The 26,405-nt window shown below is 41.1% G+C and overlaps 1 pseudogene; it reads left to right on the forward strand.

Annotated features, from left to right (window-relative positions):
* Positions 1-524: 524 nt before the first annotated feature.
* The window catches only part of LOC112940106 (gibberellin 20 oxidase 2-like), a 53,840-nt pseudogene continuing 27,959 nt past the window's right edge, over positions 525-26,405 (forward strand).

The following is a 26,405-nucleotide window of genomic DNA, read 5'->3' on the forward strand; positions in this document are numbered from 1 at the left end:
ATTTGATTGACTTTCCTTATCTAGACATCGTGACCTCAAACGGGCATATCTCCCTCAAACAAACTCTAAATTAGCAAATTTAGTGGCGTTTGAAGGATAATTCAATTACCTTTCATTTAATACCTTGTAGCTCCCCTAACTCATCATGTAGAAGCAGTTATGATCGTTTAAATTTAACTCGTACTTAACATACTTGATAAATTTTGATATTTTTCATTCTTTTCAAATATGATTCTTTCTAATTCCTGCTCATTCAAATAGCAGAGTGTTACAGTTAGAGATAAATATAAATGGAAGCAGCTAAAGATTTATTCATTGAAAGATTATCCATTCTATGGATATGACATTGAACACTCCCTTAAGAGCAAATTGGGTGAGTGTTTAGAATCCTAAGATACAACCTCCAACAATTATTATAGAAGTGATATGTGATAATAAAGCTGTAAAAAAAAAGAAAAAAGAAAGCAAGGTCTCCAAGTCTGTGGGAAAAGACTCAAGCATAAGCAGAGCTAGTGTAAGGATTGATGGAAAAAGGAGAGCAAGTTAAAGAAGATATAGATTACACTGTCTCTCAGCATAGTCCAGATGCTGATGAAGATTCTTCAAAAAGGGGAAATTACACCGTGTCTCGTAGGAAAGTTTGTGAGCAATGTAGTCATGCCAGTAGCTTTACCACAAAGTTTTTTCGAAGGTACCTTGGAAAGATACACTATACCTAAGATACTCTCCTAAAGAAGACTCATCTCATATCGTTGAACAGCATTTTCAAAGGACATTAGTGAAATTTTTAAAAATCTCGGGTAAGGACAATTGACTATCTTAGTACTTATCTCTATCAATTTGTTTGTCATTCTTTTCTTTCTGGTATGTCTCAAAAAAACATACTATTTTATTTTTTGGAATTACATGTTTAAGAACACTAAATTAAATGATATTCTTGTACATTTTACATACTTTTTTTATCTAAGATTATTGTATTCAAAAGTGTTTCTTTACTTTCTTAAACTTCATGTCAATTCGAAACAGGCAAATAAATTAAAATAAAAAGATTATCTATTTTTCTATTTTTTATTATGTACATGAATTAACCTTTTCTGCCTTTAATTACACAGGAGTGTTTATCAAGAATATTGCATTTCCATGAGCACACTTTCTCTTAGGATCATGGAACTCTTAGGGATGAGCCTAAGTGTATAAAAGAGCCTCTTCAAAAAGTTTCCCAAAGATAATGAATCCATAGTGAGACTCAACTATTATCTTTATGATCCAATATCATTAATTGTTCTCCACCAAAATTGTGTTAGCGGACTTTAGGTATTTGTAGACAACAAATGGTACTTCATCCGTCAAAATTTCAATGCTTTTGTGGTAAACATAGGTGACACATTTATGGTTAGAAAATTCACACACCAGAACTATATAATAAGCTAATGCATTATATATACAAGTGATATAAGTAGAGTAAAATAGACAAACAATACATTGTTAGGTGACAAATATTATAAGATCTATTCACATGACGCGCAATGAGATACATCATGAATTGTTAGACGTACAATATATAAGGACTTTTGCAGACGCTATCGAATAGAAAATACAAGACTTCTAGAAAATCACTTGTTTCTTTTTTGTTTGTCCAGATAAAGATAAGTTGGTGAGTCCACCAGCTGAATTATTGGACTACAACAATCCTCGACTATATCACAACTTCATATGGCCTGCTCTCCTTGAGCTTAATCGAAAGCATCATAGAGTTGATACAAGCATTCTTAGGGATTTCTCGATGTGGCTTCAAGAAAATAATGCAAAAACTTAATAGCTATACATATGATGTTCAAGATTGAAGGCCTTGGAATCTTTTGTATATATATTGAATTAAAAACAAAATTCACAACAAATGAAACACTACACTATGTTGAATTATTTATTCTACTATATATTACATTTAAGTAGGTGAAGCTGGATAAAATACATTTGCTTCATCGTTTTCTATCCAAAACATATATGTTTCAGTCAATCAATAAAATAAAGTGAATAATTAGCTGAAGTTAACACAATAATCTCGCAATACATAATGATTTTTTTTCAACAAGTAGGATTGAAATTTATCATCTACATCAAAAATCTATTTATTATTTTTCTTTTCGAAAAGTTCTTATTTTAAAAATAGTTTCATGTGTCAAATGCATAGATCTCTAGTCTAGATTATATGTGGAAGTTTTTATCCTACTATATACTGTATTACATTTAAAAAGACCGCAGGTCGAATAAAATGCACGTACTTCGTCGAATAAAATATAATTAATAATATCAGAAGGGTGCAATTGGTAAACCGTCCTTACATTTGATATACTGTTGTTGGAAGAATAAATTTAACAACCTTAATTAACGGAAACTAAGATAATTATCACTAGATAAACTTTGCTTGGGAAGTCAATTAACTAAACCTTACTATACAAATAATTTAACCAATTATAATAAATTCTTATTCTCTTTTTAAGATATTTGATGTTAGGCCAAAATAAAATAAAAAATATCTATTACATGCCTCACATTTTAGTTTTTAAATATCTTTTGCATACTAATTTTATTACTTTGTTCTTAATATTATTTGTTTACATTGTCGAAATAAAGAGGTATGATGATTTTAAAATATTTGAATTAAAATAAATTAAAGTAAAAAAAGGATTAAAAGTAAATAAATTATAGGATATGTGCAATGTGTCCCACGATATGAAGACCAAAAATAAAATAAATAAAAAGAGGCCCAATATCTTTTACATTTTTCCACCATATTTCTAGAGGTATAGTTGTTAATTGATATTTTCAATCAAATTAAGGAATATTACATAAATTTCATAATGTAATAACTAACTACATCGTATTAATTGTTATTTTTTTCTAAATTATAAAAATCTCTTATATTTGGTGAAATCTGCATACATCTCAAATTGTCCCGATAAATCACGTCTTAATTTCGAATACATTACTCAATGTCTTGATACATCACGTCTTTGTTTTGAATATTTCACTCAACGTCCTGATAAATCACGTATGGTGATGTATCCGACGGATACATCACATATGTATAGTGATGTATCCGATTGATACATATCAAGTAAACTGATGTATAACATCTAGACACATCACGTACAATGCCCTATCCGACGGACACTTCGCTTGCTTTAGTTTATCCGATTGGTACATAGTGTAAAGATGTATATGACTGATATATCACGTAAAGTGATGTATCTGAGAATATGAGAGAATTGAGATTTTTATAATTTTTTCAAATGATAGAAAATTTTCTAGAATATGATAAAGAAGTTTTGTATTTAGGAAATTTTTTCCTAATTTACAAATTGGTTTACATATTTTACTTTTCAATTTGCTGCACTTTTAATCATATATACTTCTAATTTAAATATTCAAAAAGGAGAATAGCCATATTGAAGCTACCCATTGATAATGATATGAAAAGTATTGTAAAACATGTTTAATATTTATTTCTATCTCACATTATACAGCATCTTTTTAATTTAACTAATAATATTTGTATCTCAATTCATCTAGTCTTTTAATTTTGATTTAATATCTTTACCTCACTGCTACATATTGAAATAAAACATTAAAATATTAAACTACATCGAGTTAATATTTAATAGTCATAATTTTCTATTTGAGTACATATATATAATTTTTAAAAGTTATAACTTTCTATTCGAGTATATATAAGTTGAAATTTTGAAATCGAAATAAGTCATAATTACGAATTTATCATACCACAAAATATGGAAATCAAATTTAAGAATATCAAACTATATCAAATTAATTTATAAAAGTACAAGGTGAGGCTTAAGCTCCGAGACACGAACTATAAGTCTCAAAGATCTACGCGGTGTAGTATCATGTATATTCAATTTTATAGTTTTATTATGTAACGACCCGTTTAGACGTTTTGAGCAACAGACTTCAATTCTGGAAAAACTGGCAGAAGCGACAGACCCCACGACGGAACGTCATGGGCACGACGGAACGTCATGGGCACGACGGACCGTCGCAGGGTCTCGTTTCAAAACACTTAGAAAATCTGAAATTGGGTACTGAAAATCGACTCTCTCAACTTCGTGACAGAATGGCAGGACGGACCGTCAGAGGCATGACGGACCGTCACGGAGATTTCAGTGAAACTCCATTCTCTGAACTTTGCGACGACCTGCAGGACGGACCGTCGCAGGCACGACGGCCCGTCACAGGTTGCGCAAATCCCAGGCAGAATCGAATTTCCTTACACGTTTTAAGGGACGTTTTTGGACTATTCTTTCCTTAATTATAGATTTCGTGGGTTTATATTAATAACTCAAATTCTTGGGGGTTAAAAGAGGTAACCCTAAGTTAATTAGTGGGGTATTATTGTCATCTTTTATTCTTAATTATATACTAATTAGGGTAAAAGAAAGAGGGTTTGAATAAGAAAAATAAGAAAGAACAAAAAGAGACAGAAAAAGAAAGAGAACGAGTAGAAAGAGAGAGAAACGAAGAGGATAGCAAGGATTCTGAGAGGATAGCTTGTTGATTTCAATTCTTCGGTCGAGGTAGGTTATGGTTTTCATGCTATTCGTAGTAAACTCTTAATAGCGAATGATATGTGTTAGTAGTATTGTGAACCTTCTATATGCTTAATTGTATGCTTGCATGAATGATGTGATTATGTAATTATGAATAAATAAGCATGATGAAGCTATTGAATCCCAAATCTTGAAAAGAAAACCCTAATCTACTTTGTTAATGATGATGCCTTGGTATAAAAGAAGGCTTGATGAACGAAAGTAGTGAGATTAGGGGATCGGGTGCCACGTTCCGGTACCAGGATAGTATATGAGGATCGGAGTGTCACGTTCCGCCACCAGGATAGAATATGGATCGGGTGCCACATTCCGGTACAAGGATAGTATATGAGGATCGGAGTGTCACGTTCCGACATCAGGATAGAATATGAATCGGGTGCCACGTTCCGGTACCAGGATAGAATATGGATCGGGTGTCACGTTCCGACACCAGGATAGAATATGGATAGGGTGCCACTTTCCGGTACAAGGATAGTATATGAGGATCGGAGTGTCACGTTCCGACACCAGGATAGTATATTGAGGAGCGGAGGGTCACGTACCGACACGAGGGGAATAAAGATAATGAATCTTGAAATATGATAATATATCCAATCTAATGAACTAAATTCCCTAATGAGTATGATGAGGAGGTGTGAGTCCTCATTGATGTGCTTGGTGTTGTAACCAAGGGTTATGGTAACTATAAATGCTGCATGTTAAGGATATTAGGTTATTTTATGATATTGCTTAATACATATTGTTCCCTATTTTGAGTTGGCCGATGATATCTACTTAGTACCCGTGGTTTGTACTGACCCCTACTTTTATGTTTTTCTTCTTGTTATTTGTGGAGTGCAGCAAACGTGCCGTCATCTTCTACTCAACAGTAACTCAAGCCAGTCTTCGTCACACCGGATCTTCAGGGTGAGCTAACGCGTCTAGCTTTGACTGGATCTTCTCCTTCATGTCTTGATGCCTTGAACCTCCGGCATGGACTAGCTTCTTATGTATTTTTAGCTTTTAGAAACTCATAGAATTAGTACTTTAAAGTAGATGTTCTTGTGATGATGACTTCCAGGTTTTGGGAATAATAGATGTTGAATATTGATAGTTATTGAATTGGTTTTATTAATGAGTTTAAGTCTTCCGCATTATTTTCTGTTGTTATTACATTGAAATGTTAAGGTTTAGACTGGTTGGTTCGCTCACATAGGAGGGTAAGTGTGGGCCGGTTTGGGTCGTGACAAACTTGGTATCAAAGCATTAGGTTCATTGGTCTCATCACACAAGAACAGGTCTAGTAGAGTCTTAAGGAACGGTAGGGGGACACCTTTACTTTTCCTTGAGAGGCTATAAGACTTTAGGAAAATTTCACTCTTTCATTCTTTCTTTCGTGCTACTACTTGAGTCCAATTGGTATCTAGGCGATACGAATTGGTATCTGACCATCTTCACTCTCTTTCGCAGATGGTTAGAACTAGAGCAACGACAACGTCAACACCAACACCAGCACCGGCGAGACAGGGTGCGTCTGAGCCAGCCACTGGGGCTGTAGCTCGAGGAAGAGCAGCGGCAAGAGGCCGTGGTAGAGGTCGTGGGAGGACGTCCTCTAGAGGAAGAGGACGAGCACCTAGCCCATCTGATACTAGGGCAGTGACTCCCCCACCGATTGAGGAAGTTATAAGAGAGGGGGAGGATGGGGTGAATGAACAAGTGCAAAATGAGGAAATGCCACCCCAACCTACCCCAGAGATGATGAATCAGGTTCTGGCTTATCTTAGCGGGTTATCTGATCAGGGCCAGACACCCCCAGTGTTTTCTGCACCAGCACCTCAGGCTCCGGAGGTACAACATGCGGCTACTATGGCTCCCCGCATGGATGTTCCATTAGAAATAAGCACATTTCCTCGTCTGACTACAGGGCCTGTAATGACAAATGATCAGCATGAACTTTTCAGTAAGTTCTTGAAATTGAAACCTCCAGTCTTCAAGGGTGCTGAATCGGAGGATGCTTATGATTTTCTGGTCGACTGTCACAAGCTACTACACAAGATGGGTATAGTAGAACCGTTTGGTGTTGAGTTCGTGAGTTATCAGTTTCAAGGGAACGCCAAAATGTGGTGGCGATCACATGTTGAGTGACCACCGACAGAGGCACCACGTATGACTTGGGCCTCATTCTCTAGCTTGTTTATGGAGAAGTATATCCCTCGGACTTTGAGGGATAGGAAGAGGGATGAGTTCTTGAGCCTAGAGCAAGGTAGGATGTCGGTTAATGCTTATGAGGCTAGGTTTCACGCACTATCCAGATATGCCACGCAACTTTGTTTCAGTCCACAAGAGAGGATTCGCCGGTTTGTGAAGGGGTTGAGATCAGAGTTGCGGATTTCGGCCTTATAGGTAGCGGCTACAGCAAAATCCATCAAGAAGTGGTAGACTTCGTGATAGAGGTGGAAGTAGTGAAGCCAGATGACTTCACCTCGACACCGACATCAAAAAGGTTTCTAAAGGGGGGTGAGTTTAATGGTTCCCACTCTAGAGGACAGAGTTCCGGAGGTTACTCAGTTCGACCCATTCAGTCTTCACTACAGACTGTAGTTGGGGGTCCACCTCCGACCGGTCAACACTTCTCTGAGAGACCTATGCATGAACCCAGAGAGTGCTATGGATGTGGGGAGATTGGACATATTAAGAGATATTTTCCAAAACAGAGTTACAGACCTCCAAATGTTAGAGGTAGAGGTGGTCATTGCAGAGGCCGTTATTCTGGAGGACGTGGTGGTCGAGGTAATTGTGTTCACCAGAACGGCCGAGGTGATGGGCAACCTGGAGCCACTACATCACAACATGGTAGGGGCAACGGACAGACAAACGATAGGGCCCATTGTTACGCTTTCCCTGCGCGGTCTGAAGCGGAGGCATCTGATGCTGTCATCACAGGTAATCTTCTGGTTTGTGATTGAATGGCTTCTGTATTGTTTGATCCTGGATCCACGTTTTCTTATGTATCTTCCTCATTTGATAATGGTCTAAATTTACATTGTGAATTACTTGATATGCCTATTCGTGTCTCTAATCCGGTGGGTGAGTCTGTGGTAGTTGAATAGGTATATAGGTCTTGTTTGGTAAACTTTGTGGGGAGCAACACTTATGTAGATTTGGTTATCTTAGAAATGGATGATTTTGATGTGATTCTGGGTATGACTTGGCTTTCTCCGCAATTTGCAATCTTGGATAGTAATGCTAAAACGGTGATGTTAGCCAAGCCTAGGACAGACACGTTAGTGTGGGAGGGTGACTACACTTCCAATCCGGTCAGCATCGTCTCCTTTCTTCGTGCTAAGAAAATGATTAGTAAAGGGTGTTTAGCTTTCTTGGCACATCTCAAGGATGACACTACCCAAGTACCTTCGATTGAGTCGGTTTCAGTAGTTCGTGAGTTTCTGGATGTGTTCCCTGCAGATCGTCCTGGTATGCCACCGGATAGGGATATTTACTTTTGTATTGATCTCGAATCGGGCACACGCCCCATTTCTATAACCCGTTTATAGAATGGCTCCCGCGGAGTTAAGGGAGTTAAAAGCACAACTTCAAGAGTTATTGAACAAAGGCTTTATTAGACCAAGTGCATCTCCTTGGGGTGCTCCAGTTTTGTTTGTAAAGAAGAAGGATGGGAGTTTTCGAATGTGTATAGACTACAGACAACTAAACAAGGTAACCATAAAGAACAAGTATCCTCTTCCCCGCATTGATGACTTGTTCGATCAGTTATAAGGTGCTTGTGTCTTCTCTAATATTGATTTGAGATCCGGTTATCATCAATTGAAAATACGGGCAACGGATGTGCCAAAGACTGCTTTTCGAACGAGGTATGGGCATTACGAATTTGTAGTGATGTCTTTTGGTCTAACGAATGCCCCTGCTGCGTTCATGAGCTTGATGAACGAGATTTTTAAGTTATATTTGGACCTCTTCGTGATCGTATTTATTGATGATATATTAGTATACTCAAAGAGCAAGAAGGAACCTGAAGAGCATTTGAGAATGGTATTGGAAATGTTGAGGGAGAAAAAGCTTTATGCCAAGTTTACTAAGTGTGAGTTTTGGCTAGATGCAGTGTCCTTCTTGGGGCACGTGGTTTCTAAGGATGGAGTGATGGTGGATCCTTCTAAGATTGAGACAGTGAAGAATTGGGTGAGACCTACAAATGTGTCAGAAATAAGGAGCTTTGTTGGGTTAGCTAGCTACTACCGCCGATTTGTCAAGGGATTCTCTTCTATTGCTTCCCAATTGACGAACTTGACTAAGCAGAATGTTCCATTTGTATGGTCGGATGAGTGTGAGGAAAGCTTTCAGAAGCTTAAGACTTTGTTAACTACCGCACCTATCCTTACCTTGCCAGTAGAGGGTAAGAACTTCATTGTTTATTGTGATGCATCCTATTCTGGTTTGGGTGCAGTACTAATGCAAGTGAAGAGTGTGATTGCATATGCTTCAAGGAAACTAAAGGTGCATGAACGTAACTATCCGACCCCAGATTTAGAATTGGCTGCGGTGGTGTTTGCATTAAAGCAATGGAGACACTATTTGTATGGGGTTAAGTGTGAGATCTATACAGATCATCGTAGCCTACAGTATGTCATTACTCAGAAAGATTTGAACTTAAGACAGAGGAGATGGATGGAGTTACTAAAGGACTACGATATCACTATCTTGTATCATCCGGGAAAGGCGAATGTTGTAGCGGATGCTTTAAGTAGAAAGGCGGGAAGCATGGGAAATCTAGCTCACTTGCAAGCTTCTAGACGCCCTTTGGCTAGAGAGGTTCAGACTCTAGATAATGACTTGATGAGATTAAAAGTAAATGAGAAGGGAGGATTGTTGGCTTCTGTGGAGTCAAGATCTTTTTTTCTTGACAAAATTAAGGGAAAACAGTTTGATGATGAGAAACTAAGAAGAATCAAACATAAGGTATTGCGAGGAGAGGCTAAGGAAGCACAAATCGATGAGGAAGGTGTTTTGAGAATCAAGGGAAGGGTATGTGTACCCCGCGTCGATGATTTGATCAACACTATTGTGACAGAGGCCCATAGTTCCAGGTATTCTATACATCCGGGTGCAACCAAGATGTATCGTGACCTAAAACAACATTTTTGGTGGAGTAGAATGAAGCGTGACATTGTAGATTTTATTGCCAAATGTCCAAACTTTCAACAAGTAAAGTATGAACACCAAAGGCCCGGAGGAACACTTCAGAGAATGCCCATTCCGGAATGGAAGTGGGAAAGGTTGCAATGGATTTTGTGGTTGGTCTTCCAAAGACAATGGGTAAGTATGACTCTATTTGGGTTATTGTTGATAGGTTAACTAAGTCTGCTCATTTCATTCCGGTCAAGGTGACTTACAATGCAAAGAAGTTAGCCAAAATCTATGTCTCAGAAATTGTTCGGTTGCATGGGGTTCCACTCTCCATCATATCAGATAGAGGTACTCAGTTTACTTCTAAGTTTTGGAAAACATTGCATGAGGAATTGGGTACTAGGTTGGACCTTAGTACTGTGTTCCATCCTCAGACCGATGGTCAGTCTGAAAGGACGATTCAGGTGTTGGAGGATAAGCTTCGTGCGTGTGTGATAGAGTTTGGTGGTCATTGGGATAGCTTCCTACCCTTAGCAGAGTTTTCATACAATAATAGCTATCACTCAAGTATCGATATGGCTCCATTCGAAGCGTTGTATGGTAGGAGATGTAGGTCTCCCATTGGTTGGTTTGATGCATTTGAGGTTAGGCCTTGGGGTACTGACCTTTTAAGGGATTCGATGGAAAAAGTGAAGTCTATTCAAGAAAAGCTTCTAGCGGCGCAAAGTAGACAAAAAGAATATGCAGATCGAAAGGTTAGAGACTTAGAGTTCATGGAAGGTGAACAAGTCTTGTTGAAAATTTTTTTTCCATGAAAGGGGTGATGCGGTTTGGAAAAAGGGGTAAACTAAGTCCAACGTACATTGGACCATTTGAAGTACTCAATCGAGTAGGGGAGGTGGCTTATGAGTTAGCCTTGCCCCCAGGGCTGTCCGGAGTACATCCGGTATTCCATGTGTCGATGTTGAAAAGATACCACGGGGATGGAAACTACATTATCCGTTGGGATTCAGTTTTGCTTGATGAGAACTTGTCTTATGAGGAGGAGCCTGTTGCTATTTTAGATAGAGAAGTTCGCAAGTTGAGGTCAAGAGAGATTGCATCCATCAAGGTGCAATGGAAGAATCGACCGGTTGAAGAAGCCACTTAGGAGAAGGAGGCGGATATGCGAGAAAAATACCCACATCTGTTTACAGATTCAGGTACTCCTTTTCGCCCTTGTTTTCCTTCTTTTGATCATTCGGGGACGAACGATGGGTAAATTGGTATCTAATGTAACGACCCATTTAGTCGTTTTGAGCAACAGACTTCAATTCTGGAAAAACTGGCAGAAGCGACGGACCCCACGATGGAACGTCATGGGCACGATGGACCGTCGCAGGGTCTCGTTTCAAAACACTTAGAAAATCTGAAATCGGGTACTGAAAATCGACTCTATGAACTTCGTGACGGAATGGCAGGACGGACCGTCAAAGGCGTGACGGACCGTCACGGAGACTTTAGTGAAAATCTATTCTCTGAACTTTGCGACGACCTGCAGGACAGACCGTCGCAGGCACGACGGCCCGTCACAGGTTGCGCAAATCCCAGGAAGAATAGAATTTCCTTACACGTTTTAAAGGACGTTTTGGGACAATTCTTTCCTTAATTATAGATTTCGTGGGTTTATATTAATAACTCAAATTCTTGGGGGTTAAAAGAGGTAACCCTAAGTTAATTAGTGGGGTATTATTGTCATCTTTTATTCTTAATTATATACTAATTAGGGTAAAAGAAAGAGGGTTTGAATAAGAAAAATAAGAAAGAACAAAAAGAGACAGAAAAAGAAAGAGAACGAGTAGAAAGAGAGAGAAACGAAGAGGATAGCAAGGATTCTGAGAAGATAGCTTGTTGATTTCAATTCTTCGGTGGAGGCAGGTTATGATTTTCATGCTATTCGTAGTAAACTCTTAATAGCGAATGATATGTGTTAGTAGTATTGTGAACCTTCTATAAGCTTAATTGTATGCTTGCATAAATGATGTGATTATGTAATTATGAATAAATAGGCATGATGAAGCTATTGAATCCCAAATCTTGAAAAGAAAACCCTAATCTACTTTGTTAATGATGATGCCTTGGTATAAAAGAAGGCTTGATGAACGAAAGTAGTGAGATTAGAGGATCGGGTGCCACGTTCCGGTACCAGGATAGTATATGAGGATCGGAGTGTCACGTTCCGACACCAGGATAGAATATGGATCGGGTGCCACGTTCCGGTACCAGTATAGTATATGAGGATCGGAGTGTCACCTTCCGACACCAGGATAGAATATGAATCGGGTGCCACATTCCGGTACCAGGATAGAATATGGATCGGGTGTCACATTCCGACACCAGGATAGAATATGGATCGGGTGCCACGTTCCGGTACCAAGATAGTATATGAGGATCGGAGTGTCACATTCCGACACCAGGATAGTATATTGAGGAGGGGAGGGTCACGTACCGACACGAGGCGAATAAAGATGATGAATCTTGAAATATGATAATATATCCAATCTAATGAACTAAATTCCCAAATGAGTATGATGAGGAGGTGTGAGTCCTCATTGATGTGCTTGGTGTTGTAACCAAGGGTTATGGTAACTATAAATGCCGCATGTTACGAATATTAGTTGATTTTATTATATTGCTTAATACATATTGTTCCCTATTTTGAGTTGGCCGATGATATCTACTTAGTACCCGTGGTTTGTACTGACCCCTACTTTTATGTTTTTCTTCTTGTTATTTGTGGAGTGCAGCAAACGTGCCGTCATCTTCGACTCAACAGTAACTCAAGCCAGTCTTCGTCACACCGGATCTTCAGGGTGAGCTAACGCGTCTAGCTTGGACTGGATCTTCTCCTTCATGTCTTGATGCCTTGAACCTCCGGCATGGACTAGCTTCTTATGTATTTTTAGCTTTTAGAAACTCTTAGAATTAGTAGTTTAAAGTAGATGTTCTTGTGATGATGACTTCCAGGTTTTGGGAATAATAGATGTTGAATATTGATAGTTATTGAATTGGTTTTATTAATGAGTTTAAGTCTTCCGCATTATTTTCTGTTGTTATTACATTGAAATGTTAAGGTTTAGACCGGTTGGTTCGCTCACATAGGAGGGTAAGTGTGGGCCGGTTTGGGTCGTGACAAACTTGGTATCAAAGCATTAGGTTCATTGGTCTCATCACACAAGAACAGGTCTAGTAGAGTCTTAAGGAACGGTAGGGGGACACCTTTACTTTTCCTTGAGAGGCTATAAGACTTTAGGAAAATTTCACTCTTTCATTCTTTCTTTCGTGCTACTACTTGAGTCCAATTGGTATCTAGGCGATACGAATTGGTATCTGACCATCTTCACTCTCTTTCGCAGATGGTTAGAACTAGAGCAACGACAACGCCAACACCAACACCAGCACCGGCGAGACAGGGTGCGTCTGAGCCAGCCACTGGGGCTGTAGCTCGAGGAAGAGCAGCGGCAAGAGGTCGTGGGAGGACGTCCTCTAGAGGAAGAGGACGAGCACCTAGCCCATCTGATACTAGGGCAGTGACTCCCCCACCGATTGAGGAAGTGATAAGAGAGGGGGAGGATGGGGTGAATGAACAAGTGCAAAATGAGGAAATGCCACCCCAACCTACCCCAGAGATGATCAATCAGGTTCTGGCTTATCTTAGCGGGTTATCTGATCAGGGCCAGACACCCCCAGTGTTTTCTGCACCAGCACCTCAGGCTCCGGAGGTACAACATGCGGCTACTATGGCTCCCTGAATGGATGTTCCATTAGAAATAAGCACATTTCCTCGTCTGACTACAGGGCCTGTAATGACAAATGATCAGCATGAACTTTTCTGTAAGTTCTTGAAATTGAAACCTCCAGTCTTCAAGGGTGCTGAATCGGAGGATGCTTATGATTTTCTGGTCGACTGTCACAAGCTACTACACAAGATGGGTATAGTAGAACCGTTTGGTGTTGAGTTCGTGAGTTATCAGTTTCAAGGGAACGCCAAAATGTGGTGGCGATCACATGTTGAGTGTCAACCGACAGAGGCACCACCTATGACTTGGGCCTCATTCTCTAGCTTGTTTATGGAGAAGTATATCCCTCGGACTTTGAGGGATAGGAAGAGGGATGAGTTCTTGAGCCTAGAGCAAGGTAGGATGTCGGTTAATGCTTACGAGGCTAGGTTTCGCGCACTATCCAGATATGCCACGCAACTTTGTTTCAGTCCACAAGAGAGGATTCGCCGGTTTGTGAAGGGGTTGAGATCAGAGTTGCGGATTTCGGCCTTACAGGTAGCGGCTACAGCAAAATCCTTCAAGAAGTGGTAGACTTCGTGTTAGAGGTGGAAGTAGTGAAGCCAGATGACTTCACCTCGACACCGACATCAAAAAGGTTTCTAAAGGGGGGTGAGTTTAATGGTTCCCACTCTAGAGGACAGAGTTCCGGAGGTTACTCAGTTCGACCCATTCAGTCTTCACTACAGACTGTAGTTTGGGGTCCACCTCCGACCGGTCAACACTTCTCTGAGAGACCTATGCATGAACCCAGAGAGTGCTATGGATGTGGGGAGATTGGACATATTAAGAGAAATTGTCCAAAACAGAGTTACAGACCTCCAAATGTTAGAGGTAGAGGTGGTCATGGCAGAGGCCGTTATTCTGGAGGACGTGGTGGTCGAGGTAATAGTGTTCACCAGAACGGCCGAGGTGATGGGCAACCTGGAGCCACTACATCACAACATGGTAGGGGCAACGGACAGACAAACGATAGGGCCCATTGTTACGCTTTCCCTGCGCGGTCTGAAGCGGAGGCATCTGATGCTGTCATCACAGGTAATCTTCTACTTTGTGATTGCATGGCTTCTGTATTGTTTGATCCTGGATCCACGTTTTCTTATGTATCTTCCTCATTTGCTAATGGTCTAAATTTACATTGTGAATTACTTGATATGCCTTTTCGTGTCTCTAATCCAGTGGGTGAGTCTGTGGTAGTTGAAAAGGTATATAGGTCTTGTTTGGTAAACTTTGTGGGGAGCAACACTTATGTAGATTTGGTTATCTTAAAAATGGATGATTTTGATGTGATTCTGGGTATGACTTGGCTTTCTCCGCAATTTGCAATCTTGGATTGTAATGCTAAAATGGTGACGTTAACCAAGCCTGGGACAGACCCGTTAGTGTGGGAGGGTGACTACACTTCCAATACGGTCCGCATCGTCTCCTTTCTTCGTGCTAAGAAAATGATTAGTAAAGGGTGTTTAGCTTTCTTGGCACATCTCAAGGATGACTCTACCCAAGTACCTTCGATTGAGTCGGTTTCAGTAGTTCGTGAGTTTCTGGATGTGTTCCCTGCAGATCTTCCTAGTATGCCACCGGATAGGGATATTGACTTTTGTATTGATCTCGAACCGGGCACACGCCCCATTTCTATACCCCCTTATAGAATGGCTCCCGCGGAGTTAAGAGAGTTAAAAGAACAACTTCAAGAGTTATTGAACAAAGGCTTTATTATACCAAGTGCATCTCCTTGGGGTGCTCCGGTTTTGTTTGTAAAGAAGAAGGATGAGAGTTTTCGAATGTGTATAGACTACAGACAACTAAACAAGGTAACCATAAAGAACAAGTATCCTCTTCCCTGCATTGATGACTTGTTCGATCAGTTACAAGGTGCTTGTGTCTTCTCTAAGATTGATTTGAGATCCGGTTATCATCAATTGAAAATACGGGCAACGGATGTGCCAAAGACTGCTTTTCGAACGAGGTATGGGCATTGCGAATTTGTAGTGATGTCTTTTGGTCTAACGAATGCCCCCTACTGCGTTCATGAGCTTGATGAACAAGATTTTTAAGCCATATTTGGACCTCTTCGTGATCGTATTTATTGATGATATATTAGTATACTCAAAGAGCAAGAAGGAACATTAAGAGCATTTGAGAATGGTATTGGAAATGTTGAGGGAGAAAAAGCTTTATGCCAAGTTCTCTAAGTGTGAGTTTTGGCTAGATGCAGTGTCCTTCTTGGGGCACGTGGTTTCTAAGGATGGAGTGATGGTGGATCCTTCTAAGATTGAGACAGTGAAGAATTGGGTGAGACCGACAAATGTGTCAGAAATAAGGAGCTTTGTTGGGTTAGCTAGCTACTACCGCCGATTTGTCAAGGGATTCTCTTCTATTTCTTCCCAATTGACGAACTTGACTAAGCAGAATGTTCCATTTGTATGGTCGGATGAGTGTGAGGAAAGCTTTCAGAAGCTCAAGACTTTGTTGACTACCGCACCTATCCTACCTTGCCAGTAGAGGGTAAGAACTTCATTGTTTATTGTGATGCATCCTATTCTGGTTTGGGTGCAGTACTAATACAAGAGAAGAGTGTGATTGCTTATGCTTCAAGGCAACTAAAGATGCATGAACATAACTATCCGACCCACGATTTAGAATTGGCTGCGGTGGTGTTTGCATTAAAGCAATGGAGTCACTATTTGTATGGGGTTAAGTGTGAGATCTATACGGATCATCATAGCCTACAGTATGTCTTTACTCAGAAAGATTTGAACTTAAGACAGAGGAGATGGATGGAGTTACTAAAGGACTACGATATCACTATCTTGTATCATCCAGGAAAGGCGAATATTGTAGCGGATGCTTTAAGTAGAAAGGCGGGAAGCATGGGAAGTCTAGCTCACTTGCAAGCTTCTAGACGCCCTTTGGCTAGAGAGGTTCAGACTCTAGCTAATGACTTGATCAGATTAGAAGTAAATGAGAAGGGAGGATTGTTGGCTTCTGTGGAGTCAAGATCTTCTTTTCTTGACAAAATTAAGGGAAAACAGTTTGATGATGAGAAACTAAGAAAAATCCAAGATAAGGTATTGCGAGGAGAGGCTAACGAAGCACAAATCGATGAGGAAGGTGTTTTGAGAATCAAGGGAATGGTATGTGTACCCCGCGTCGATGATTTGATCAACACTATTCTGACAGAGGCCCATAGTTCCAGGTATTCTATACATCCGGGTGCAACCAAGATGTATCGTGACCTAAAACAACACTTTTGGTGGAGTAGAATGAAGCGTGACATTGTGGATTTTATTGCCAAATGTCCAAACTGTCAACAAGTAAAGTATGAACTCCAAAGGCCCGGAGGAACACTTCAGAGAATGCCCATTCCGGAATGGAAGTGGGAAAGGATTGCAATGGATTTTGTGGTTGGTCTTCCAAAGACAATGGGTAAGTATGACTCTATTTGGGTGATTGTTGATAGGTTAACTAAGTCTGCTCATTTCATTCCGGTCACGGTGACTTACAATGCAAAGAAGTTAGCCAAAATCCATGTCTCAGAAATTGTTCGGTTGCATGGGGTTCCACTCTCCATCATATCAGATAGAGGTACTCAGTTTACTTCTAAGTTTTGGAAAACATTGCATGCGGAATTGGGTACTAGGTTTGACCTTAGTACTGCGTTCCATCCTCAGACCGATGGTCAGTCTGAAAGGACGATTCAAGTGTTGGAGGATATGCTTCGTGCGTGTGTGATAGAGTTTGGTGGTCATTGGGATAGCTTCCTACCCTTAGAGGAGTTTTCATACAATAATAGCTATCACTCAAGTATCGATATGGCTCCATTCGAAGCATTGTATGGTAGGAGATGTAGGTCTCCCATTGGTTGGTTTGATGCATTTGAGGTTAGGCCTTGGGGTACTGACCTTTTGAGGGATTCGATGGAAAAAGTGAAGTCTATTCTAGAAAAGCTTCTAGCGGCGCAAAGTAGACAAAAAGAATATGCAGATCGAAAGGTTAGAGACTTAGAGTTCATGGAAGGTGAACAAGTCTTGTTGAAAGTTTCGCCCATGAAAGGGGTGATGCGGTTTGGAAAAAGGGGTAAACTAAGTCCAAGGTACATTGGACCATTTGAAGTACTCAAGCGAGTAGGGGAGGTGGCTTATGGGTTAGCCTTGCCCCCAGGGCTTTCCGGAGTACATCCGGTATTCCATGTGTCGATGTTGAAAAGATACCACGGGGATGGAAACTACATTATCCGTTGGGATTCAGTTTTGCTTGATGAGAACTTGTCTTATGAGGAGGAGCCTGTTGCTATTTTAGATAGAGAAGTTCGCAAGTTGAGATCAAGAGAGATTGCATCCATCAAGGTGCAATAGAAGAATCGACCGGTTGAAGAAGCCACTTGGGAGAAGGAGGCGGATATGCGAGAAAAATACCCACATCTGTTTACAGATTCAGGTACTCCTTTTCGCCCTTGTTTTCCTTCTTTTGATCGTTCGGGGACGAACGATGGGTAAATTGGTATCTAATGTAACGACCCATTTAGTCGTTTTGAGCAACAGACTTCAATTCTGGAAAAACTGGCAGAAGCAACGGACCCCATGACGGAACGTCATGGGCACGATGGACCGTCGCAGGGTCTCGTTTCAAAACACTTAGAAAATCTGAAATCGGGTACTGAAAATTGACTCTCTGAACTTCGTGACGGAATGGCAGGACGGCCCGTCACAGGCGTGACGGACCGTCACGGAGACTTTAGTGAAAATCTATTCTCTGAACTTTGCGACGACCTGCAGGACGGACCGTCGCAGGCACGACGGCCCGTCACAGGTTGCGCAAATCCCAGGAAGAATAGAATTTCCTTACACGTTTTAAGGGACGTTTTGGGACTATTCTTTCCTTAATTATAGATTTCGTGGGTTTATATTAATAACTCAAATTCTTGGGGGTTAAAAGAGGTAACCCTAAGTTAATTAGTGGGGTATTATTGCCATCTTTTATTCTTAATTATATACTAATTAGGGTAAAAGAAAGAGGGTTTGAATAAGAAAAATAAGAAAGAACAAAAAGAGACAGAAAAAGAAAGAGAACGAGTAGAAAGAGAGAGAAACGGAGAGGATAGCAAGGATTCTGAGAAGATAGCTTGTTGATTTCAATTCTTCGGTGGAGGCAGGTTATGATTTTCATGCTATTCGTAGTAAACTCTTAATAGCGAATGATATGTGTTAGTAGTATTGTGAACCTTCTATATGCTTAATTGTATTCTTGCATGAATGATGTGATTATGTAATTATGAATAAATAGGCATGATGAAGCTATTGAATCCCAAATCTTGAAAAGAAAACCCTAATCTACTTTATTAATGATGATGCCTTGGTATAAAAGAAGGCTTGATGAACGAAAGTAGTGAGATTAGGGGATCGGGTGCCACGTTCTGGTACCAGGATAGTATAAGAGGATCGGAGTGTCACATTCCGACACCAGGATAGAATATGGATCGGGTGCCACATTCCGGTACCAGGATAGTATATGAGGATCGGAGTGTCACGTTCCGACACCAGGATAGAATATGAATCGGGTGCCACATTCCGGTACCAGGATAGAATATGGATCGGGTGTCACATTCCGACACCAGGATAGAATATGGATCGGGTGCCACGTTCCGGTACCAAGATAGTATATGAGGATCGGAGTGTCACGTTCCGACACCAGGATAGTATATTGAGGAGCGGAGGGTCACGTACCGACACGAGGGGAATAAAGATAATGAATCTTGAAATATGATAATATATCCAATCTAATGAACTAAATTCCCAAATGAGTATGATGAGGAGGTGTGAGTCCTCATTGATGTGCTTGGTGTTGTAACCAAGGGTTATGGTAACTATAAATGCTGCATGTTACGAATATTAGTTGATTTTATTATATTGCTTAATACATATTGTTCCCTATTTTGAGTTGGCCGATGATATGTACTTAGTACCCATGGTTTGTACTGACTCCTACTTTTATGTTTTTCTTCTTGTTATTTGTGGAGTGCAGCAAACGTGCCGTCATCTTCGACTCAACAGTAACTCAAGCCAGTCTTCGTCACACCGGATCTTCAGGGTGAGCTAACGCGTCTAGCTTGGACTGGATCTTCTCCTTCATGTCTTGATGCCTTGAACCTCCGGCATGGACTAGCTTCTTATGTATTTTTAGCTTTTAGAAACTCTTAGAATTAGTAGTTTAAAGTAGATGTTCTTGTGATGATGACTTCCAGGTTTTGGGAATAATAGATGTTGAATATTGATAGTTATTGAATTGGTTTTATTAATGAGTTTAAGTCTTCCGCATTATTTTCTGTTGTTATTACATTGAAATGTTAAGGTTTAGACTGGTTGGTTCGCTCACATAGGAGGGTAAGTGTGGGCCGGTTTGGGTCGTGAAAAACTTGGTATCAAAGCATTAGGTTCATTGGTCTCATCACACAAGAACAGGTCTAGTAGAGTCTTAAGGAACGGTAGGGGGACACCTTTACTTTTCCTTGAGAGGCTATAAGACTTTAGGAAAATTTCACTCTTTCATTCTTTCTTTCGTGCTACTACTTGAGTCCAATTGGTATCTAGGCGATACGAATTGGTATCTGACCATCTTCACTCTCTTTCGCAGATGGTTAGAACTAGAGCAACGACAACGCCAACACCAACACCAGCACCGGCGAGACAGGGTGCGTCTGAGCCAGCCACTGGGGCTGTAGCTCGAGGAAGAGCAGCGGCAAGATGTCGTGGGAGGACGTCCTCTAGAGGAAGAGGACGAGCACCTAGCCCATCTGATACTAGGGCAGTGACTCCCCCACCGATTGAGGAAGTGATAAGAGAGGGGGAGGATGGGGTGAATGAACAAGTGCAAAATGAGGAAATGCCACCCCAACCTACCCCAGAGATGATCAATCAGGTTCTGGCTTATCTTAGTGGGTTATCTGATCAGGGCCAGACACCCCCAGTGTTTTCTGCACCAGCACCTCAGGCTCCGGAGGTACAACATGCGGCTACTATGGCTCCCCGCATGGATGTTCCATTAGAAATAAGCACATTTCCTCGTCTGACTACAGGGCCTGTAATGACAAATGATCAGCATGAACTTTTCAGTATGTTCTTGAAATTGAAACCTCCAGTCTTCAAGGGTGCTGAATCGGAGGATGCTTATGATTTTCTGGTCGACTTTCACAAGCTACTACACAAGATGGGTATAGTAGAACCGTTTGGTGTTGAGTTCGTGAGTTATCAGTTTCAAGGGAATGCCAAAATGTGGTGGCGATCACATGTTGAGTGTCAACCGACAGAGGCACCACCTATGACTTGGGCCTCATTCTCTAGCTTGTTTAAGGAGAAGTATATCCCTCAGACTTTGAGGGATAGGAAGAGGGATGAGTTCTTGAGCCTAGAGCAAGGTAGGATGTCGGTTAATGCTTACGAGGCTAGGTTTCGCGCACTATCCAGATATGCCACGCAACTTTGTTTCAGTCCACAAGAGAGGATTCGCCGGTTTGTGAAGGGGTTGAGATCAGAGTTGCGAATTTCGGCCTTACAGGTAGCGGCTACAGTCAAATCCTTCAAGAAGTGGTAGACTTCGTGATAGAGGTGGAAGTAGTGAAGCCAGACGACTTCACCTCGACACCGACATCAAAAAGGTTTCTAAAGGGGGGTGAGTTTAATGGTTCCCACTCTAGAGGACAGAGTTCCGGAGGTTACTCAGTTCGACCCATTCAGTCTTCACTACAGACTGTAGTTGGGGGTCCACCTTTGACCGGTCAACACTTCTCTGAGAGACCTATGCATGAACCCAGAGAGTGCTATAGATGTGGGGAGATTGGACATATTAAGAGATATTGTCCAAAACAGAGTTACAGACCTCCAAATGTTAGAGGTAGAGGTGGTCATGGCAGAGGCCGTTATTCTGGAGGACGTGGTGGTCGAGGTAATTGTGTTCACCAGAACGGCCGAGGTGATGGGCAACCTGGAGCCACTACATCACAACATGGTAGGGGCAACGGACAGACAAACGATAGGGCCCATTGTTACGCTTTCCCTGCGCGGTCTGAAGCGGAGGCATCTGATGCTGTCATCACAGGTAATCTTCTGGTTTGTGATTGCATGGCTTCTGTATTGTTTGATCCTGGATCCACGTTTTCTTATGTATCTTCCTCATTTGCTAATGGTCTAAATTTACATTGTGAATTACTTGATATGCCTATTCGTGTCTCTAATCCGTTGGGTGAGTCTGTGGTAGTTGAAAAGGTATATAGGTCTTGTTTGGTAAACATTGTGGGGAGCAACACTTATGTAGATTTGGTTATCTTAAAAATGGATGATTTTGATGTGATTCTGGGTATGACTTGGCTTTCTCCGCAATTTGCAATCTTGGATTGTAATGCTAAAACGGTGACGTTAGCCAAGCCTGGGACAGACCCGTTAGTGTGGGAGGGTGACTACACTTCCAATACGGTCCGCATCGTCTCCTTTCTTCGTCCTAAGAAAATGATTAGTAAAGGGTGTTTAGCTTTCTTGGCACATCTCAAGGATGACTCTACCCAAGTACCTTCGATTTAGTCGGTTTCAGTAGTTCGTGAGTTTCTGGATATGTTCCCTGCAGATCTTCCTGGTATGCCACCGGATAGGGATATTGACTTTTGTATTGATCTCGAACCGGGCACACGCCCCATTTCTATACCCCCTTATAGAATGGCTCCCGCGGAGTTAAGAGAGTTAAAAGCACAACTTCAAGAGTTATTGAACAAAGGCTTTATTATACCAAGTGCATCTCCTTGGGGTGCTCCGGTTTTGTTTGTAAAGAAGAAGGATGGGAGTTTTCGAATGTGTATAGACTACAGACAACTAAACAAGGTAACCATAAAGAACAAGTATCCTCTTCCCCGCATTGATGACTTGTTCGATCAGTTACAAGGTGCTTGTGTCTTCTCTAAGATTGATTTGAGATCCGGTTATCATCAATTGAAAATACGGGCAACGGATGTGCCAAAGACTGCTTTTCGAACGAGGTATGGGCATTACGAATTTGTAGTGATGTCTTTTGGTCTAACGAATGCCCCCTGCTGCGTTCATGAGCTTGATGAACAAGATTTTTAAGCCATATTTGGACCTCTTCGTGATCGTATTTATTGATGATATATTAGTATACTCAAAGAGCAAGAAGGAACATTAAGAGCATTTGAGAATGGTATTGGAAATGTTAAGGGAGAAAAAGCTTTATGCCAAGTTCTCTAAGTGTGAGTTTTGGCTAGATGCAGTGTCCTTCTTGGGGCACGTGGTTTCTAAGGATGGAGTGATGGTGGATCCTTCTAAGATTGAGACAGTGAAGAATTGGGTGAGACCGACAAATGTGTCAGAAATAAGGAGCTTTGTTGGGTTAGCTAGCTACTACCGCCGATTTGTCAAGGGATTCTCTTCTATTGCTTCCCAATTGACGAACTTGACTAAGCAGAATGTTCCATTTGTATGGTCGGATGAGTGTGAGGAAAGCTTTCAGAAGCTCAAGACTTTGTTGACTACCGCACCTATCCTTACCTTGCCAGTAGAGGGTAAGAACTTCATTGTTTATTGTGATGCATCCTATTCTGGTTTGGGTGCAGTACTAATACAAGAGAAGAGTGTGATTGCTTATGCTTCAAGGCAACTAAAGGTGCATGAACATAACTATCCGACCCACGATTTAGAATTGGCTGCGGTGGTGTTTGCATTAAAGCAATGGAGTCACTATTTGTATTGGGTTAAGTGTGAGATCTATACGGATCATCGTAGCCTACAGTATGTCTTTACACAGAAAGATTTGAACTTAAGACAGAGGAGATGGATGGATTTACTAAAGGACTACGATATAACTATCTTGTATCATCCGGGAAAGGCGAATGTTGTAGCGGATGCTTTAAGTAGAAAGGCGGGAAGCATGGGAAGTCTAGCTCACTTGCAAGCTTCTAGACGCCCTTTGGCTAGAGAGGTTCAGACTCTAGATAATGACTTGATTAGATTAGAAGTAAATGAGAAGGGAGGATTGTTGGCTTCTGTGGAGTCAAGATCTTCTTTTCTTGACAAAATTAAGGGAAAACAGTTTGATGATGAGAAACTAAGAAGAATCCAAGATAAGGTATTGCGAGGAGAGGCTAAGGAAGCACAAATCGATGAGGAAGGTGTTTTGAGAATCAAGGGAATGGTATGTGTACCCCGCGTCGATGATTTGATCAACACTATTCTGACAGAGGCCCATAGTTCCAGGTATTCTATACATCCGGGTGCAACCAAGATGTATCGTGACCTAAAACAACACTTTGGTGGAGTAGAATGAAGCGTGACATTGTGGATTTTATTGCCAAATGTCCAAACTGTCAACAAGTAAAGTATGAACTCCAAAGGCCCGGAGGAACACTTCAGAGAATGCCCATTCCGGAATGGAAGTGGGAAAGGATTGCAATGGATTTTGTGGTTGGTCTTCGAAAGACAATAGGTAAGTATGACTCTATTTGGGTGATTGTTGATAGGTTAACTAAGTCTGCTCATTTCATTCCGGTCACGGTGACTTACAATGCAGAGAAGTTAGCCAAAATCTATGTCTCAGAAATTGTTCGGTTGCATGGGGTTCCACTCTCCATCATATCAGATAGAGGTACTCAGTTTACTTCTAAGTTTTGGAAAACATTGCATGCGGAATTGGGTACTAGGTTTGACCTTAGTACTGCGTTCCATCCTCAGACCGATGGTCAGTCTGAAAGGACGATTCAAGTGTTGGAGGATATGCTTCGTGCGTGTGTGATAGAGTTTGGTGGTCATTGGGATAGCTTCCTACCCTTAGCGGAGTTTTCATACAATAATAGCTATCACTCAAGTATCGATATGGCTCCATTCGAAGCATTGTATGGTAGGAGATGTAGGTCTCCCATTGGTTGGTTTGATGCATTTGAGGTTAGGCCTTGGGGTACTGACCTTTTGAGGGATTCGATGGAAAAAGTGAAGTCTATTCAAGAAAAGCTTCTAGCGGCGCAAAGTAGACAAAATGAATATGCAGATCGAAAGGTTAGAGACTTAGAGTTCATGGAAGGTGAACAAGTCTTGTTGAAAGTTTCGCCCATGAAAGGGGTGATGCGGTTTGGAAAAAGGGGTAAACTAAGTCCAAGGTACATTGGACCATTTGAAGTACTCAAGCGAGTAGGGGAGGTGGCTTATGGGTTAGCCTTGCCCCCAGGGCTGTCCGGAGTACATCCGGTATTCCATGTGTCGATGTTGAAAAGATATCACGGGGATGGAAACTACATTATCCGTTGGGATTCAGTTTTGCTTAATGAGAACTTGTCTTATGAGGAGGAGCCTGTTGCTATTTTAGATAGAGAAGTTCGCAAGTTGAGGTCAAGAGAGATTGCATCCATCAAGGTGCAATGGAAGAATCGACCGGTTGAAGAAGCCACTTGGGAGAAGGAGGCGGATATGCGAGAAAAATACCCACATCTGTTTACAGATTCAGGTACTCCTTTTCGCCCTTGTTTTCCTTCTTTTGATTGTTCGGGGACGAACGATGGGTAAATTGGTATCTAATGTAACGACCCATTTAGTCGTTTTGAGCAACAGACTTCAATTCTGGAAAAACTGGCAGAAGCGACGGACCCCACGACGGAACGTCATGGGCACGATGGACCGTCGCAGGGTCTCGTTTCAAAACACTTAGAAAATCTGAAATCGGGTACTGAAAATCGACTCTCTGAACTTCGTGACGGAATGGCAGGACGGACCGTCACAGGCGTGACGGACCGTCACGGAGACTTTAGTGAAAATCTATTCTCTGAACTTTGCGACGACCTGCAGGACGGACCGTCGCAGGCACGACGGCCCGTCACAGGTTGCGCAAATCCCAGGAAGAATAGAATTTCCTTACACGTTTTAAGGGACGTTTTGGGACTATTCTTTCCTTAATTATAGATTTCGTGAGTTTATATTAATAACTCAAATTCTTGGGGGTTAAAAGAGGTAACCCTAAGTCAATTAGTAGGGTATTATTGCCATCTTTTATTCTTAATTATATACTAATTAGGGTAAAATAAAGAGGGTTTGAATAAGAAAAATAAGAAAGAACAAAAAGAGACAGAAAAAGAAAGAGAACGAGTAGAAAGAGAGAGAAACGAAGAGGATAGCAAGGATTATGAGAAGATAGCTTGTTGATTTCAATTCTTCGGTAGAGGTAGGTTATGGATTTCATGCTATTCGTAGTAAACTCTTAATAGCGAATGATATGTGTTAGTAGTATTGTGAACCTTCTATATGCTTAATTGTATGCTTGCATGAATGATGTGATTATGTAATTATGAATTAATAAGCATGATGAAGCTATTGAATCCCAAATCTTGAAAAGAAAACCCTAATCTACTTTGTTTATGATGATGCCTTGGTATAAAAGAAGGCTTGATGAACGAAAGTAGTTAGATTAGGGGATCGGGTGCCACGTTCCGGTACCAGGATAGTATATGAGGATTGGAGTTTCACGTTCCGACACCAGGATAGAATATGGATCGGGTGCCACGTTCCGGTACTAGGATAGTATATGAGGATCGGAGTGTCACGTTCCGACACCAGGATAGAATATGAATCGGGTGCAACGTTCCGGTACCAGGATAGAATATGGATCGGGTGTCACGTTCCGACACCAGGATAGAATATGGATCGGGTGCCACGTTCCGGTACCAGGATAGTATATGAGGATCGGAGTGTCACGTTCCGACACCAGGATAGTATATTGAGGAGCGGAGGGTCACGTACCGACACGAGGGGAATAAAGATAATGAATCTTGAAATATGATAATATATCCAATCTAATGAAC

The sequence above is a fragment of the Solanum lycopersicum genome, chromosome 10, assembly GCF_036512215.1.
Source record: "Solanum lycopersicum chromosome 10, SLM_r2.1".
Lineage (NCBI taxonomy): Eukaryota > Viridiplantae > Streptophyta > Magnoliopsida > Solanales > Solanaceae > Solanum > Solanum lycopersicum.